Here is a 19,701-nt window from a genome sequence, read left to right on the forward strand (position 1 = left end):
GCCAGTGCCCTAGAGAACATTTCCTAACCCAGCTCCGCCCTCCCAGAGGATGAGTTTAACCTTAGAAAGTTCTGTGAAGAGGCCCCAAAAGAGTCCTGAGAAAACCACTCAGAGGGAAGGGATTCTAACCTGCTGATGGAAGGCCACAGGGAAAGAACGGCATGGAATCGAGACACTCCCTCCTGGGTCTTGATGGATGACTTAAACACACTGGATGTCTTAAAAATATATATATATATATATATATATATATATATATACATATATATATACATATACCTGTTCTCAATGCCTCCTCTCCTCCCCCTGCCCTGGGCACATACATGTTCTTTTCTGTTTTACACACACACACACATACACACACACTAGTGCCATGACCACCACCATAATCACATGTAATCAGCTGGATCCAAACGGGACTCCTGCTGTGCCGTGTGAAGGTTTCTGGCCCTAGACATGTGCCTCAGGTTCCTCAATGATAAGAAGAAATACTAACAGCTCCCTTATCTGGGAGGTTGGGGTGGTTGGGAGGGAGAGGTCATCTCTCACCCAGAATCTTGCCCAGTGCCTGGCGCTCCATAAAGGGAATGCCAATCCTCCCGCCTGACTCCCTATCCCTACCCTTGTGTCTGCCCGAGGGAGCCCCGGATGCTGTCCCCACCATCTCTCCCTTTCAGAGGTCTTCATGGGCATAGGCTGTCCTTCTTTGCTCCCATCGGAAGGGCTTTGCCTCCTCGGATCATGATACTCGCCCTACATGCCCTCAAATGCCCGTTTCTACACCTGACAGCTAGACCCTTGGCACGTTTTCCTCCCTTCTCCCCTTGATCTCTCCTGCTTCACTGAAAAAGCACCTTGATGAAATGGCACGTAGCTGGAAGCTTCGTCGGCAAGACAGCTCTCCCCCTGGGTCCCTGGGCAGCCATCTAAATGGAGTCTTCACAGATTGGAACTGCGAGGAGCTCTCCCAGCAACAGCTCAGCTGCTTTCCTCTTTGGGGCCTAGGGTCTGTGTTCCCTGAACGAAGATCCCTTTGACTTCCACAAATTGGAATAACACCTATTTCAAATATATTATTTGATGAAAGCAGATGTCAGCAGATACTGCCTATGTAATTGATATTTGATTTATTCAAGATTTATGCATGCTGTGCCTTAGATTTATTAATGATAATCCCCAGCTCTTGTGTTTAATATAGTGGAACCAAAACATAATTTGCTAGGATCAGTCAGAAATGCATCAAAGTGATTAACTCTACATGCAAACCATTATCCAGTGACATCCCTACTGTGCACAGTGCAAAAGGAGGCAATAATACAGTAATTGGCTTCACTTATGCAAGTGAGATATTTGCCGTGATTGCTAATAAAATTTGGTCCCTTTTATCTCTGATTCTGCATCTCCATATCCCTTGTCATCCTTTGATGCTCTTTTTCCAGGCAGGATCTGCCTGAACTGAGCAGGCGCCGGGCGTGTGCACGCACACACACTTACACAACATCCCACCCCAGCAATTATGTGTGAAGGAAGGTGCAGAATCTTACTAAAACAGACAGGAAGGTAAACTGCCCTTCTCAGGAGGGCCCCTGGTGTTGCATCACCTCCAGTAGGGACAAGGGGACACCTCCCTCTCCCAGGGGAAGACCAGGGAATGGCAATCATAGCTCATCGTGGCTCTCCATCCGTATCTGTCACCTTTATCAATGCCCAAACAGGCTGCAAAACCACTGCTAGCTTGGAGTGGACATCTGGAGCTATGCAAACAACCACTTAGATAACTTTTTTGGTACGGGGGAATGCCTATTCATTTATGTTTGCTTTCTGTTTTGTTTCAGCTAACAAAACCTTAATTGGATGGGCAACCCTTTATTATAAGACTATGCCCTTGCCACTTTTTTGTGTTAAAATACCTTTTCTATTATGAATCGCTGATGACAGTAGATGAGAGCAGTTTTTATTTTAGAAACTCAAAAGTAAAATTAGTACCCACATGTAGAAAAACATTCAGTGTATGAAAATGTGTGCAATGAAAAACAGAAAATCTCCCGTCTCTGTTTCTATCCCCCACCTTCGGTCCCTCTACCCTAAGGTAGCCACTGTCAGCACTCTAGCGTAATCTTCTGGGAAGCGTAAACCCAGTCTGCCTACATATGTATACACCACGTGTTTTTCCCTTCCCTCAGAGATGTTTTTCTGGTTTGTACCTGGAGAGCCACTTGATCGCATCCCCATGGCTCTGTCATTCTGAATTGTTTACACTGCTGCCTGGCCTGGCAGTCCTGCACAGTCAGCTTGATACTTGGAGATCATTGAAAAATCCCTGCCTGGGAATTGGGGCTGCAATTTGGAAGCAGTATCTTGTGAGGATTTACAACAAGATGGAAACACACATGGCATCCTACACTTGACAGAAAAACGTGTAAATGGTCCTTGATTTCTCCGTTGCCAGGAATGTGCCTTCTGTCCTCAGGGCGTCTGGTGGAACACATCAGTACATCAGCCTGGCATCTTGATGGGCAGGGGCATCTCTGACTCCTGCCCCAATGCCAGGTTCAGAGTAGGGTTTTAGCATGTTCAATGTCGCGCTGATAGACACTGCTTATGTCATCTACCGCATGGATCTAACATCAATCACAGCTAATTAAAAATGAAGTCCAGGAGGCTTTGTTGTTGTTGTTGTTGTTGCTCTGCATGGACCAGCGCCAACCATTCTATATCAGTTTCTCTCATGCCCCCCAAGGAGAGGTATCTTAAGGATATACAAGGATAGCTCATAAAGGGCTTTCTTCTGCATTTCTAGTGCCATTGGGGAACTGCCCTGAGAATCTTTTGACGTTTTCTAGCTCAACTTTTTTGATCATTATTATTTGAGTTCTGAATAGCGTTCTGCATGGGACAGGCCTGCCCATGTGGTTCCCAGGCCTTGGTCTCTCTCAGCAAACCCGCCTGGCTCCTGAGTGTGGACACAACGGTCCCCTCTCCAGACTTCCTCTCAGCTGCTACAGAGGCGATTCCTGCGTTAGCAATCCCAGGGATCTCTTTTCTTAGTCTGAAAGGTAGTGGATTCCTGCTTCTGGGTGCCATGGATGAGGAAGAGCAACGTCAATGCGGGGCAGGGGTCAGCCAGACGAAGTCCAGCTGCACCCACTGCCAAAGGCTGCCACAGCCCCGCCCAGCCTGGAGTCCTAAGCCTGGAGTCTGAATGAAATCAGGGCAGGGCTAAAAGCAGCCTGAGGGAGTGATTTCCAAATGTGAAGCATGGCTGCCAGTCTTCAGAGCGTAAATCTTCAGATTCTCAGGAGATAAGGGGACCACTGGTGGTACAGAGGGGAGGGACTGGTGGGCAGTTTGGAAGCGGATAACCATAATGGTGAACTGACTCTTGAGCCAGGCTCACCCGAGCGCAAGTCCCAACTACATATGCTTCTTCTAGCTAAGAAGCCTCAGGAATGACACTGAACCACTCTGAGCCTCAGTTTCTTCTTCTTGAGGGAAAAAGCCTACCTTGGGTGTTACAGTGAGAACTAGGAAAACGTGTATGAGGAAAATGCCTATTAGGAAAATGACAGGTGATGCTAGCAGACTGCTTGGAACCAATACCTGATGGACAATAACATCAATAATAGCAATACTTACTACTATTCAACATGGTCCCAACATCCAGGCTACTAGCAATTTTCTCAGGGAAAGGCTACAAGGACTTCAGAAACCTAAACAATGCTCTGGAGGACATCTGAAGTCTACCGGGTCACTGCCTGCTCACCATCTACAGTCTTGGTCTTGAGGCTCCCTATCCCCCAAACTCTCTCCTGCTTCCCTTGAGCCACTGATACTGACAACCCCAAAGTGGTTGTTTTGCTGCTGTTTATTAAATGCAGGTCCAACACCTAGACCTAAGGAGCATAATAAGTGGGAAATGCATGGAGGCGCTGAAGCAGCAAATGTTTAATTAACTTCAGAGTACCAGGGGAAAAGCTGGCTGGTGACTTAAATTTCAAAAAATGTTAGCTCCCCTCCTGGAAGTGAATCCTTTCCTTCCAGAGAACTCTGTTCACATTCAAGTTACTGAAGTGACACATGATGCTGAGTTGAGTGCTTTAGGCTTATAGACCCCTGAGCTGCTCTTAAACTGGAAGAAAGTTGGTGATTCAGGGATTATTCATGACATTCTGTTGCGATATCTGGATGCAAGGATGTTCAAGGTTCTTCTGGGCCACCAAGTCACAGACATTTGCAGAAAGTTAGAGTCTGAAGGGTGTCAGACATTTTCTGAGTATCTTGGCTTTCAGTGTATTCGGCATGGGTGCAGCACAAGTTTTATCAAATAAATTCCTTGGTAGGAGACCAATAAATACAATTAATGAAGCTCAGTGACTCTCACTGGAGGGGGAGAGGAGAATTCCTCTCTGGGCAACTCGGGGGTCAGAAACACCTTGGAAAACCAAATCTGTCTAATTTTCAACCAATGCAGGTGACTACTATGACGCAGTGCTAACTTAATGCATGGTGTCCTGAGCACAGCATTAGACTCACCTGGGAACTTAGTAATTCAGATTCTCAGGTCCCTCCCAGACCTACCAGTAGTGCAGTCCAGGCATTTGTGCTTTTACAGTATTTCACGGTGATTCTGATATACACTCAAGTTTGAGAACAAGTCCTCTAAGAGCCTTTTTGTGACTACTGCTGGCTTATTTAATGAGACTCAGCTTTGGCAGATGGTAAAGCCAGCCTTCGCCACATCTCCCTGAGACTCTTCGCTGTGCACACTGTCCTGGGAACGGGTCTCTTCCGTTCCATACTCTTCAGTAGCAGCGCAGAGAACTCTACATCTGTCATACTTTGAACGCAACTCAAATGGTGGTTCTTTTAGACAAAGAGCTTCTAATCAATCAAGAGATGGTGATCCTCACAACAGATAAATTTAGGTCAATTTGGCCAGTAGCTAGGGGATTATACCCAAATACATGCTACTCTGCAGAAACTGTAATTTGTCAGTTATAAAAATTGAGCACACCTTGAATTTAAAGAATGATTTTTAGTTTTCAAGACACATTTCCCATGCACTGTTTCATCTGATAATGCCCTTTTCTGGCACCCTGCAACTTCCCCCGCCTCAATTTTTAGGGGTGAAAACATGAAGCATGGAGGTTTGGTAAGCCTTCCTAGGCTACACGCCTACATAGTGGTACAATAAAGATTCAAATCACATTCTCCTGATACCTAGTCCATTATTTTTTCTGGTGCTCCAGGAAATACATTAGACAATTTCCTAAGATGCAAATTTTCAACCAGATCAGTTTCCTCTATGGAGCTTTATCTTTTTCTCTCTCCTGTTGTTTATAATTTAGAGTAATAAACTTCATAAAGGGCCTGAAATTGTGAAATCCCCACTTCAGTAATTAGTTAAGGAGCTCCCTGCCCCATCCTGGTGAGGTGTCATAACCAAGACAACTATTCCCTTCTGATCCTATTGGTGGGCATCTGTTTCTAGTTGTAACTGACCAAACGCTCCCCTTGCAGGGAAACTAATAATGTCTTAACATATGGTCTTGAAGCTGGGCTGCCTAATGACCTTGCATGGAGATTAATTGAAGGTGTTAATGGCATCGTTCCCAGCCAGGAATGTCAAAATACTGGCTTGGCCTCCTATGTACATGTTTTAAGAGGATTTGCTATTGATACTGAACTGGATTAACTTTAAATATAAAGAAAAATACTGTAACTTCAGCAACCATCTGTAAAGCAAGTTCCTGTAGCAAAGTCTGGATTAGTGCTCCAAGCAGGGTGTAAGATAATGAATCTGACATCCCATTTTGACTCCCCGGGAAAAATTCCCAGGATACAATCTTCTTAAGTGGGGGGATTATAGAAAGCAAAATTCTGTTGAGGGTGAAAAATTCATTCTATGACCTTCTATAAGATGGTGAATGGAAAATGTCACTAGAGATTAGAGTTGATTTATGGGTGTTCTATGCTTTTATTGCCCCCTCCCCCACCTTACCCTGGCAGGAGAAATGGGCAAAAGACCAGACCAGGAAAGAACTATAGTTTGAACCATATTTCTTCAAGTATTTACACAGTAATGTATTCTACTTCTAAGAAGCTTCAAGCTTACTTATCACAATTATCTCAGGCCCTGATCCTGTACAATTGTACTTTCTTTCTATTGGTTCTATTTTCTTTTTATTTCTGTCTTAACTACCTTAGTGCTTGTGTGCTTATGCACGTGTATGTTTATTATAATTCACCTTAAAGGCTTCTTGAGGAATATAACTTACAAAGACATAAAAGTAAAATAAACATAAAATAATCTCCTTTCAAGCATATATTTACAAACCCATAAACTCTAAGGAAGAGTGAATTGGATTTTAGAAACACTGAGGATTACTTTTAGTGGGCTTTTCTTTGCCCAGTTTATTCAGTGATTTTGGCCAAAGGAACCATATAAACTACGTCAAAATCAGATCAACTTCTGACTACACAAGTGACTAGAAAGTAAAAATTATTGACTCAGAGCCCCACCAATTCAATCATGCCTTAGGGAATGGACCCTTGAAATTACAATTTCACAAGTCTTTTTTGAGGAATTACTCAGTGCCTAGTTCTTGGAGTGTTCCTTCTCTGTGCTCTTGCAACACTGTACATACAACTCTCTTACATCACTGTCCAGATTTGTGCGTGTTTCCTCTCTTCCCATTTGTCCTGACTATGAGCTTCTGAGGGAAGACTATCATTTTAATACCCAAAGTTTGCAGCAAGGATTAACATACAACAGGCACATAAACAGGTACAGATCTTTGTGGATAAATAAAGAAAGCATACAAAAAAGGTCCTGATTGCAAAGAGGTTATCATATTTTTGTGATTTTAGTACTTATTGTCCTGAAACAAGCCAAATGGAATCCATCCATGGTATTACTGACCACATCACACATTTGGTTTCACAAACTCACTGAAGCCAGCGAGGTAGTTTTCTTTAGGTCACCTAATAACACACATTTGTGCTTTTTGAGAAACATTCTGAAGCATATGAAAAACATTCTAAATGCGTAATTAATCATTCTTACAAACTTAGCACATTTTGTGCTCATGCACTTGCCAAGAAGATTCCACATGTGCAATTTGATTTTCCCCTAAATAAAATTTTCCAAATTCTTAAAAAAAAAAAAAAAGGGCTTAACCCATTATATTCAGATGAAAGCAGTAAGAGCATGGAGTGGGCCAGCTTTATCTAATTTTCCAAATTGAATAAAATGAAAAACAAATAAATGGATGATGAAAAGCAATGCATGTCTGATTCACTTGGCTTTCCTGCTGGTCAAGCAACTCAGGGAATTCAACTGGGCAGACTGAAATTCCTTGCACATTTGGCTTTCGAGATCGGCCAGAATGGCATGCCACCCTCTGGACAGCCCACAGCAAAAAGAGCCACACAAACCAAAAGGAAGGAATGCCAAGTTGAACTGTCACTGGGCTGCCAGACTCAGGTATCCCTGAGCTGTGAAACCCAAGTGGAGCTGTGAAGAGACTGGGGCCCCCGGTCAACGCAGATGCACTGCAGATGGCTTCCCTCACTATAATGAAGTGATGGTGAGATACCTCAGCGGAAAACGCAATTAATAGTAGGGAATGAAGTTCTTTTCTTTCCTCATCCTCTCCCTCCCAATCCTTTCAAGTCTCCCTTGGGTCCAATTTGGGAATTCTTGAAAAGGCTAAAGTCCAGCAGTTTAACAGTTATTAAACACAGTCATAAAATGAAGATGCAGCCCTCAAGTTAGGCTCTTGGCAGCATCATAGGAGTACGGCCAACTGCACAACTCTTTCGCTGACAGGAAGTAATGGAAGAGATGAAGGGAGGGGGTGTGGATAAACCAGACTGGGACTTGGAGATGATGACCAAGGAGCATACTAACCCACTCCGGTATTGCTATTTAGTACCTGTGAAGTCTACCATTATGCATTATTAAATTCATGTATTATTGAATCATGAATCCTTGTTCTCTGATAAGAAATGGGAGATGATTTCTTAGTTTAAATCAAAGCCCTGCCTCCATATTTAAATAAAACTGCATTACTGGCTGCCTAGCATGCTAATCAGAAGACTGCATTAAGCAGGTAGGACCATATGAATTAAAAAATAATGAAACAAGACTTTTCAGCCAGACATTGTTCCCTCGCCTGCCTTTCATGACAGCAGATTTCCTACTTGGAGTTGATAAGACAACGGCAAATGAAGATAACAACATGAGAGGGAAATCATTCACTCTAATGGGCTCCACCTGTGCAGACTTCAGCTCATTTACATGGCTGCAGAAAAATTAGAAATCATGCTGCAATTAGTCTGTTCTAGATTATGCAGTGTGTCAACTGATACCACTCAGGAGAGCACTAGTGCTAAAATGGTTTCAGAAGATAAATCTGCTCTCCTATACAAACAGTTTTAATTACCTGGAAAACTGCATTGCCTATTGAGAAATCTCCATTGTGAACCTAGGCTGCTCTCCTGCTATTGGAATCAGATGTTGGGAAATTCCAATGTTTATGTAATTGACTCATATAATATTTGATGACTTGTTGAAACTGAAATTGGGCCTTTTGGTCGGCTCCCCAATTGTTCATCAAAGGCCCCTTTAATGTCTCCGTTAGAGTTGGTCAGGGGAAGGGAAGTTAGATTTTTTTTTTTTTTTAATGCTTGCTTCTGTTTACTGGCACTCTTTGCTTCTCAAACCTTAGCTCCTATAAGTCTATACAAATATGATAATTTATCATCAAATAATTTCGAATATGGAGCTTGAGTCAGCGGATTAAGCAACTATGAACAACTCCTTATGAATAAAAGGTTAAGACCATTAAGGTTTTGGTTCTTACTCGAGATCGTAAGATAAAATTTTCTGTTCATTTTGGCTTTGAAGTCTACTTATAAGTTTCTTTAAAACTACGGAAGTATCTTGAGAAACAACATTTATGAAAATCTGGCTTTTGTACTGAAAGGATCATTTAAAGATCTTACCTCAATTTACTTATAGAAATGCTTATGAATTTGCCCCCACTTTATTTATTTAGCCATTCTTAATTTTGTTTTTGTAATCGTTTTATTGGATTTGGAGGTAATGTAATAAAGTCGAGGTTAACAGAGGCATCCTATAAAAGAAAGTTTTGGTCCTGGGGTAGGGGTAACCTCTTGGGATATTGGTAGAATGTTTGTATTCTGCTTGCACTTTTAGGGATGACGCCGATGGAAAACAGCAGGCAAGTGCTTAGCCTTGTCCACTAGAGTTTGCTCCCAAAGCCAACCTAAACAACAGCTTCTGGTTGGTGGATGGAAGTAAGAGTGGGGCATGCCTTACACGACAGGCACTGTGCACCTCCAGTGACAAGAGCAGGCCCAATCTTACCAGCAGACAAAGAAGGCAATCTCCTAATACAGATGGAATTTCAGCCAGGGAACCCTCTACTGGCTAAGAGAATTTTCTAAACTTGCTCTCTGAGGTTGAGTTCAAGGTTCCAATCCTGACCTAAAGTAGAGAGTATCCAGGGACACGTCACATGGAACTTTATTGTACTGATTTCCATCCAGTTTTTGTCTCAGAAGCTTTAGTCTAGTGAGGGTTCCCTCAACAAAAGACTTGCAAAGACTATCAATTTAACAAATGTTGCCCTTTCCTAAATAACAAAATACATATACTATGCTAAGCCCCAGAGATGTCCTGCAGTAAAGAAATTTGTTGGATCCAGCATTTTCCAGATTTGCCTGAAATAAAGTCAAATATTCCTCCCACTCTTTTGTAACGGGCACTCATTCACATCCAGCCTCCAAAAAAAGAGCTTTGGGTCACACCCCTGCAGTGTGGGAGTGACTGTCCAGGGGAGGCTTTGCCTATGGACGAAAGGACACAGGACATTAGGGCCATGGTTTATCTCTCTGGAGAACCCAGATGCTGACCTCACTGGCTGCATGATTCCTTTGGTTTGCTGCAAAGGCAATTTCCTCCCATCTTAACTTGAACATGCACAACATACACACACAGACACACACAGAGACACAGACAGACACACACAACCACAGCCACCCCAGGGCCATCAAAGTTGAACACAATTTTGCAACTTCTGTGAACTGCTGAACACAGAAAGTGTTCTGAGTGATAATTTTCTTGTTCTCTCAAGGCTGAGACTTAGTATCATTCTAGATGCCTAGGAGAGGAGCCAATTCATTACACACAATGAATACCTTACAGCATGAGGGTGTAATTCTTTCCTGGAACCAGGACACAGTGACACCTGAGCAATATATTTAGGATAATCCACTTTTATCTGCCAATACCTTTTCGTACTTTACCTTGCCTGAAAGACCATGGGAAGTGCCATGTGATACTGAATCAAACAATGCTGGACTCTTTAATCCAGAAGGTGTCTTAAGAGATGGAACATTATAGGTGAGGATGGTAAGACCCAGAGGGATGACCCAAGTTGCTGTGGACACACTGAACCAGGATCGAACAGGACCGTGGTTCAGATCTTCGGACCCGAAACTGGCGTTTGTTCTGCCACATCCCTGTGCTCTGTGGGGGACAGAGCTAAGATTCTATGCTATGACACCCAAGGTCCTTCAGCAGAGGAGCAGCAGCTCCCACTCAGGAGTCCTAGCAGACTCTTAGGTGTGAGTTTATCACCTCAGAAAAGTAGGTCATGCAGGACCCTGAGACTCAGAGAGACACTGACAGCACTGGGAAGAACAAGCAACACAAAGTCCCCAGGTAACCTTGAGTGTCCTGGGAGAGAGCAGGAATCTGGGTGTAAGGCAAGTGACTCAGCACTCTGGGGTCACAGTGCTTTAATGGGTGTGCAAACTCACCCCTGAGGTGAGAAGTCCCTTCCATGTCAGCAGTCATTCTGTTTCTAGAAGGATGTTAATAAAGAGAGGTCTGGTTGAAGAGGGGAAAGTGCATGGGATGGGGGGATCTGAGCTCAGGGCTGGGACTCCAACAGGTCCTTCATATACCCAAGGACTCTCCTCACAGCCAAAGGTGGAATTCAACATGAAAAAGCAGTGGCAAAAATACAACAAACCTTTCTACTTCTTGGTGCATTTATCTGGTGGAATATGGAATGTTCACTAAAAATAATGGTGAAGTAACTTGGACTGAGCAATAACGAGAAGTAGTGGACTTGGGCTTCTACTAACTAGAAGTAACAGACTGAGAATTTTTTTTTTTTGGTCTTTTTGCCATTTCTTGGGTGACTCCCACAGCTAGGGGTCCAATCGGAGGTTCCCAGGCCAGGGGTCCAATCGGAGCTTTAGCTCCCAGCATACACCAGAGCCACAGCAACACGGGATCTGAGCCACATCTGCAACCTACACCACAGCTCACAGCGACGCCAGATCCTTAACCCACTGAGCAAGGCCAGGGATCAAACCCACACCCTCATGGTTCCTGGTCGGATTCGTTAACCACTGAGCCATGATGGGAACTCCAGACTGAGAAATATTTTTAAGCATAAGAACAACAGAAGAAACAGGAGTCACTGTTGTGGCTCAGAGGATTAAGAACCTGATATAGTGTCTGTGAGCACATGGGTTTGATTTCTGGCCTTATTCGATGGCTTAAGGATTCAGTGTTGCCGGAGGCTATGGGGTAGGTCATAGATGCAGATCCCACCTTACTGTGGCTGTGGTGTAGGATAGCAGCTATAGCTCTGATTCAACCCCTAGCCTGGGAATTTCCATATGCTATGGGCATGGCCCTGAAAAAAAAAAAAGGGGAAGAAATAAACAGAAATATCTATGGATTTGATTATATAAAATGTAAAATATCTGTATGTTAGAAAATATAGCAAAGTCAAGCATGTTGGTAAAGTGGTTTGTCTTCAATATAACAGGCACATGTTTTACACCTTCCTTGAGGCAGGTGGAAAGATACCCTGTGCTTTTAGAATAGCCGCATCGGCTCTAAGCCATCCACATGGAAATGTGTTCTTGGCCATCACTGTTCTTTGCTCTTTAAGTCTCCTGAGGTCACAAATGTGTCCTCCCACAGTTTCTTTGAGCCACTGCTGACTACAGATATAGGTTGATATTTACAGCACATTTCATAATATCAAAGGGTTTCAACTTCTGCCTGCCTACTTTTATCTTTATTTCCTCAGTCACTTCAGTGAAGGAACTTATAGTGACCTCATAATTTGCATTTAACACCCAAAATGACATCCTGCCTTTGTTTCTTTGCTATAGGCCCAGTGCCAATACTTGCAGCCCATTCTTTAGTCATTATAAATCAAAGGGTCTACAGAATGCAATAAGTGGCAGAGGGGATACAACAGATAAAGCTGCTGCGCCTTTGCAAATACCCCTGAGTTAGCAAGGAATTTAGAGCAGGAGTTGATTGGGGAAGTTCCTAATATGGTTCCCAGAGTATATGGCATATTCCACCAAGCCAGTGCCCATCGATGAAGAGGATGGTGGAGGCTGCAGAATATGGGACACAATTAACATATGGACCATTAGCTCTGAGCCAAAGGAGGCTCAGTCCTTCATCTTTCTTCCCTATCTCTGCTCACTCCCTTGGTGATCTCATCCTGAATTATGGCTCTAAATACCAGAAAGTGTTGACTGCTTGGAAATGTATGTCTCCAGCCCAGACTTCTCCCCCGAACTCTAGACACATATATCCAACTGCCCACTTGACATCTCCACTTGGAAGTCTAATAAACATCACAGGCTGTCACTTCCCCGGTGGAGCTCCTGATCTTCTCATGCATGCACCCCTTCCCTATCTCAGAAAATGACATTTCATTCTTCTAGTTGCTCAAGCCTCTTTTTCTTATCCTTACCTCTGACTGAGTGGGGAATCCTGTTGGCTATTATCTTCAAAATATATCTGCAATCTGACCACTTCTCAGTACTTACAGGCAATTCCCCTGGCCCAAGCCCCCATCATCCATCACCTCAGTGATTGCAGTGGTTTCTAACTGACCTCTCTATTTTGCCTTTGACATGTACAGCCCAGGCTCATCATAGTAGCCAGAGCCCATCATGTCAGATCTTTAACGGAGGCTTCCCCTGACTCTGGGAGGAAAAGCTCAGATTCTCACAATGGTCAGAAGGCCTCACAGGTCTGCCACCCACGCCTTACCTCTTGGAAGGTCACCTCTATTTTACTCACGTGCTCAAACACCACTCAGCTCCTTGGATGTGTTTTTTGAACACGTCAGTCATGCTTCTGCCTTGGGAATTTTTTTAAAAAATTCGTTTTTTTCTTTTGCCTGGATCATTCCTCTTCCAGATATCTTCACAGCTAACTCATCTCCCTTAAATATTTGCCCAAATGACACCTTCTCAGCAAGCCCTTCACAGACCACACTATTTAAAACTGTAACCCTCGGAGTTGCCATCGTGGTGCAGTGGTTAACGAATCCGACTCGGAACCATGAGGTTTGGGGTTCAGTCCCTGGACTTGCTCAGTGGGTTAAGGCTCCGGCGTTGCTGTGAGCTGTGGTGTTGGTTGCAGACGCGGCTAGGATCCCGAGTTGCTGTGGCTCTAGTGTAGACTGGTGGCTATGGCTCCGATTCGACCCCTAGCCTGGGAACCTCCATATGCCACGGGAGCTGCCCTAGAGAAGGCAAAAAGACAAAAAAACAAACAAACAAAAAACCAAACCAAAACAAAAAAAAAACCACAACAAAAACAAAACAGAACAACAAAAAAACTGTAACCCTCATCCTGATAACCCTTAGTCCTCTACTTTACTTTTGTGTGTAGAACTTATTCCATGTGAAGTTATAACTTTACCTATTTACTGTCAGTTTCTCTGCACTAAAATATAAACACAATAAAGGTAGATACTTTTGCCTCAGTTTTCCACTGCTATAAACTTAGTGCCTAGAATAGTGCCTGAACATAGGAGATACACAAAAAATATTTGTAGAATGAAGAAATAAAGGAAGAAAAGAACACTTACATATATTTTTTTTAGTTACACAAGAATAGCTATTTGGGAGAGAAATATACTATGACAAGTCAGTGCTGTGCAAGGCAGTTTATAAATTAGGTTGACATCTCTGACACATCTCCAAATCTCACCTTTTACCTTTATATGAAAGTATCTTTTTCATTTGTACTAACTCCATTGTGGGTGTTACTGGTTGGGCAGGTCTCCTGAATAGCTCTCCTACAAGTAGTAACTCAGAGATCTAGGCTTTTTCCACCTGTCATTATCCACAGCCTCAGAATCCTTGACTTAATGCCAAACAGGAAACAGAGGCAGATAGATAATTATTGCATGAAAGTTTGCACGATATGCTACACGAGACTGGCTTACAAATGGCATACATAGTTTTGTTCACTTTCCTTTGACCAGAACTCAGGTACACGGTCTTACCTAGAGGCAAGAATGATGGGGAATTAACCAGGAATCGTAGTTTGGTGGCATCCCCAGGAAAGAGTAGATGTAGATACTGGTGAACATCAGCTGCCTTTATGCCATAATCTTAGATCATATAAATTAATAAGATAAACAATAAGTCCCTAACAGACCATAAATAGGCAACTCATAGAAGAGAAAACCTAAAAAGCTAAGAAACATGTAAAAGAATATATGATCTCAGTATAACAAGTGCACAAATTTAAATGAGATAACATTCTAGGAAGTCCTTTTCTAGTTTGCTGAGAGTTATGTAATGAATGGTTGTTAAACTTTGTCAATTTTTTTTCCTGCATTTATCATGTCATATGTTCTTTCATCTTTAAGTTTGTTAATATTAGTAATTGCTTCGTTTGACTTTTGAATGTTAAAATAACCTTGCATTCTTAGGATAAGATACACTTGGTCATGATGTGTTATCCTTTTTACAAATTGCTTGATTCAATTTACTAATGATTTGTTAAGAATTTTCATGTTCGTGGTTGTGAGATATTTGTCAGTGAATTTCTTTGATTTTAGTGTCCTTATCAGGTTTTGGTACTAGGGAAACTGAGAACTGTTCACTTCTAGGCTATTTTCAGAACAAGTTTGTGTATTTTTGGTATTATTTCTTCCTTTAATGTCTGCTAGAATTCATCAGTGAAACCATCCAAACTTTAGGTTTTCTTTGAGGTAGTTGTTAATAAAGAATTCAATTTATTAAATAGATAAAGATCTACACAGATCTTTTACTTGTTTTTGTACAAGTTTTGGTACATTGTTTTTCTTCTCAAGGAATTAGTCTTTTTCATCTAAATTCTGGATTTATTGGCATAAAGTGGTTCATATGTGAAATACTATCTTAAATCCCTGTATTAGCGAATATGCAATGGGACTTAACATCTTTCTTTTTTTAATGGACTTTTTAAAAGAGCGGTTTTAGGATCACAGAAAAATTGAGTGGGAAGTGCACTCACACATTATTACACTCCCACCAGCATGGTAGGTAATCGTTACAACTGATGAACCTACATTGACACATCATTATCACCCAGAGTCCACATTTTATATTAGGGTTCACACTAGGTGTCACCCATTCTGTGGGTTTAGATAAATATATAATGACATGTATCCATCACTTTGACATCACAGAGAGATTTCCCTGTGCCAACAATCCTCTGTGTTCTATCTATTCATTCCTACGCCCCACATTCAACCCCTGAAACCAATGCATTTTTTTTTTTTTACTAACTCGTTAGTTTTCTGTCTTTTCCAGAATGTCACATAGTTGAAATCACACAGTATGTAGCTTTTTCAATTGGCTTCTTTTGCTTAATAATACGTATTTACATTTCCCCCATGTCTTTTCATGATGAAATAGTTCTTTTTAGTGCTGAATAATATTTCATTGTATGAATGTACCACAGTTTATTTATCCATTCACATACTGAACGAAATCCTGGTTACTTCTAGGTTTGGGAAATTAAAAATTAATCTGCTATAAACACCCATGTGCTGATTTTTGTGTGATGTAGTTTTCAAATCCTAGAGTCCAGCGAGATTGCTGGACCACATGGTAAGAGTATGATTTGCTGAAAAGAAGCTGCCACTGTCTTCCAAACTAGCTACATCATTTTGCATTCCCATCAGCAATGAATGAAACTTTCTATTGCTCCATATCCTCACCAGGATACTGTGATGTTAATATTTTGAATTTTGGCCATTCTGTTTATTTTATATTTTGATTGAAGCATAGTTGATTTATAATATTGTATTAGTTTCAGATGTACAACATGGTGATTCATTATTTTTATGGATTATATTCCATTTAAAGTTATTAGAAAATATTGGCTATAATCCTTGTGCTGTACAACATACCCTTGTACCTTATTTATTTTATACATAGCAGTTTTTACCTCTTAACTCCCTACCTTTCTTGTAGCTTCTCCCCTTCCCCTTTCCCACAGGTAACTACTAGTTTGTCCTGTATATCTGTAAGGCTGTTTCTGTTTGCCATATTCATTCATTCTCTTCTTTTTTTTTTTTTTTTGGATTTCACATTCAAGTGATAATATGAAGTACCTGTCTTTCTCTGACCTATTTCACTAAACATAATAACCTCCATGCCCACTCATGTTGCAAATAGGAAATTTCATTCTTCCTTATGGCTGAATAATATTTTTGTTATCTACCTACCTATCTATCTATCTTTTTTTTTAATCCATTCATTTGTTTACAGACATAGGTTGCTTTCATATCTTGGCCATTGTAAATAATCTTGCTAGGAACATTAGGGTGTACAAATCTTTTCAAATTAGTGTATTTTTTTTTCAGATACATATCCAGGAGTGGAATTGCTGGACCACATCATAGCTCTGTTTTTAGTTTTTTGAGGACCCTCCATACCGTTTTCCATTGTGGCAGTACCAATTTATATTCCCACCAACAGTGTACCAAGTTTCCCTTTTTTCCATCCTCACCAACATTTGCTATTAGTGGTCTTTTGGCTGACAGCCATTCTGACAGATTGAGGTGGTACCTCATTATTGTTTTGATTTGCAGTTCCCTGCTCCTTAGATGTTGAGCATCTTTTCAAGGGCCTGTTGGCCACCTACATGCCTCCTTTAGGAAAAATGTCTATTCAGGTCCTTTGCCCATTTTTTTAATCAAGTTGTTTTTTTATTTGACATTGAGTTGTATGAGCTGTTTATACATTTTTAATATTAATCCCTTATCTGTCAATATCATTTGCAAATATTTTCTCCCATTCAGTAGATTATCTTTTCTTCTTGATGGGTTTTTTGTTGTTGTTGTTGTGCAAAAGCTTTTATGTTTAATCAGGTGGCACTTGTTTTTTTCTTTTTTTGCTTTTATTTCCAAGACTTAGGAGATAGATCCAAAAAAAATATTGCTATGATTTACGTCAGAGTGTTCTATGTTTTAATCTAAGAGTTTTATGGTTTCTGGTTTTATAATTAATCTCTAATACTTTCTGAGCTTTTGTACATGTTATGAGAAAATGTTTTACATTCATTCTTTTACATATAGCTGTCTGGTTTTCCCAACACTATTTATTGAAGAGACTGTTTTTTCCCCATTGTATATTCTTGCTTTCTTTGTTATAGATTAATTGACTATAAGTGCCAGGGTTTTTTCTGGGTTCTCTATCCTGCTCTACTGATCTTATGTCAAAATCATACTATTTTGATTACTTTAGCTTTGCAGTATAGTCTGAATCCAGGAAGTGTGATACTTCCAGTTTTGTTCTTTTTTCTCAAGAATGCTTTGGCAATTTGGGTCCTTTAATGGTTCCATATAAATTTTATGTATTTATTATTTTTCTTTGAAGACTAAAATTTTTTTTGATTTTTATTTTTTCATTACAGTTGATTTACAATGTTCTGTCCATTTCTCCTGTAAAGAAAAGTGACCCAGTCATACATATATATATGTGTGTGTATACATTTTATATATATTTATATATATATATTCTTTTTCTCAAATTATTCTCCATCATGTTCCATCACAAGAGACTAGATATAGTTCCCTGTGCTATACAGCAGGATCCCACTGCTTATCCACTTCCAATGCAATAGTTTGCCTTTATTAACCCCAAACTCCCAGTCCAGCCCACTCTCTCCCCCTCCCCCTTGGCAACCACAAGTCTGTTCTCCAAGTCCATGAGTTTCTTTTCTATGGAAAGCTTCATTTGCACTGTATATTAGATTCCATATATAAGTGATAATAATATACTATTTGTCCTTCTCTTTCTGACTTACTTCACTTAGTATGAATCTCTAGTTCCATTCATGTTGCTGAAAATGGCACTATTTTGTTCTTTTTTTATGACTGAGTAGTATTCCATCATGTATATATACCACATCTTCTTAATCCATTCAACTGTCAATGGACATTTAGGTTGTTTCCATCCATACAAATCTTAGATTTGTTTTTGCTCTATGAAAAATGTCACAGGTAGTTTATTTTCTTTTTTCTTTTTAAGGACACACCTGTGGCATATGGAAGTTCCCAGGCTAGGAGTCCAATCAGGGCTACAGCTACAGGCCTACACCACAGCCACAGCTACAGCAGATCTGAACTGCATCTGTGACATACACTACAGCTTGTGGCAATGCTGGATCCTTAACCCGCTGAGCAAAGCTAGGGATCAAACCTGCATCCTCACAGATACTATGTTGGTTTCTTAACCTACTGAGCCACAATGGGAACTCCATCATGGCTATATTGATAGGGATTACATTAAATGTGTAGATTGCTTTGGGTAGCATGAACATTTTAGCAGTATTACTTCTTCTAATCTAAGATCATGGAGCATCTTTCCATTTCTTTGTATCATCTTCATTTTCCTTTACCAATGTTTTATAGTTTTCAGAGTAAAGACCTTTTGCTTCCTTGGTTAAGTTTATTTATTTTTAGGTATTTTATTCTTTTTGATGTAATTTTAAACAAGATTATTTTCTTGCTTTCACCTTCTGATAGTTTATTATTAGTATATGGAGAAGCAACACATTTCTGTATATTAATCTTAATCTTGTATCCTGCAACTTTACTGAATTCATTTCTTAGTTCTAATAGACTTTTTTATGGAGACTTTAGGGATTTCTATACAGAGTATTATGTCATCTGCAAATCATGGGTTTTACTTCTTCCTTTCCAATTTGGATGATGTTTGTTCCTTTTTCTTGTTTTAATCCTGTGGCCAGACATTCTAATACTACGTTTGGAAGTAGCAAGAGTGGGCATTCCTGTCTTGTTTCTGATTTTAGAGGAAAAGGTTTTCACCATTGAGAATAATAACTTGAGTATGATGTTAGTTTGTTATAAATGGCCTTTATTATGTTGAGATATGTTCTCTCTATACCAACTTTGCTAAGTGTCTTTTTTAATATGAATGGACAATAAATTCTGTCAAATGTTTTTTCTGCATCTATTGAGATGTTCATGTAATTTTCATTCTTTCTTTTTTAGTGTGGTGTATCACTTTAATTTATAATGTTAAATCATTCTTGAATCACCAGTGTGAAAGCTGGATCATACTGTATGATCCTTTTAATGTATTTTTGAATTTGGTTTGATAATGTTTTGTTGAGCTTTATTTGCATCTATGTTCATAAGGTACACTAGCCTATATATATACATATACACATGTATATACATTTATATGCATATTTTTTTTGGTGGTGGCATTTTTGTCTGGTTTTATGTTTCATCCTTATAAAATGAGTGTGAAAGTGTTCCCTCCTCTTCTATTTTTTAAAATAATTTGAGAAGGAGGCATAACTCT

The sequence above is a fragment of the Phacochoerus africanus genome, chromosome 5 (assembly GCF_016906955.1).
Source record: "Phacochoerus africanus isolate WHEZ1 chromosome 5, ROS_Pafr_v1, whole genome shotgun sequence".
NCBI classification, from domain to species: domain Eukaryota; kingdom Metazoa; phylum Chordata; class Mammalia; order Artiodactyla; family Suidae; genus Phacochoerus; species Phacochoerus africanus.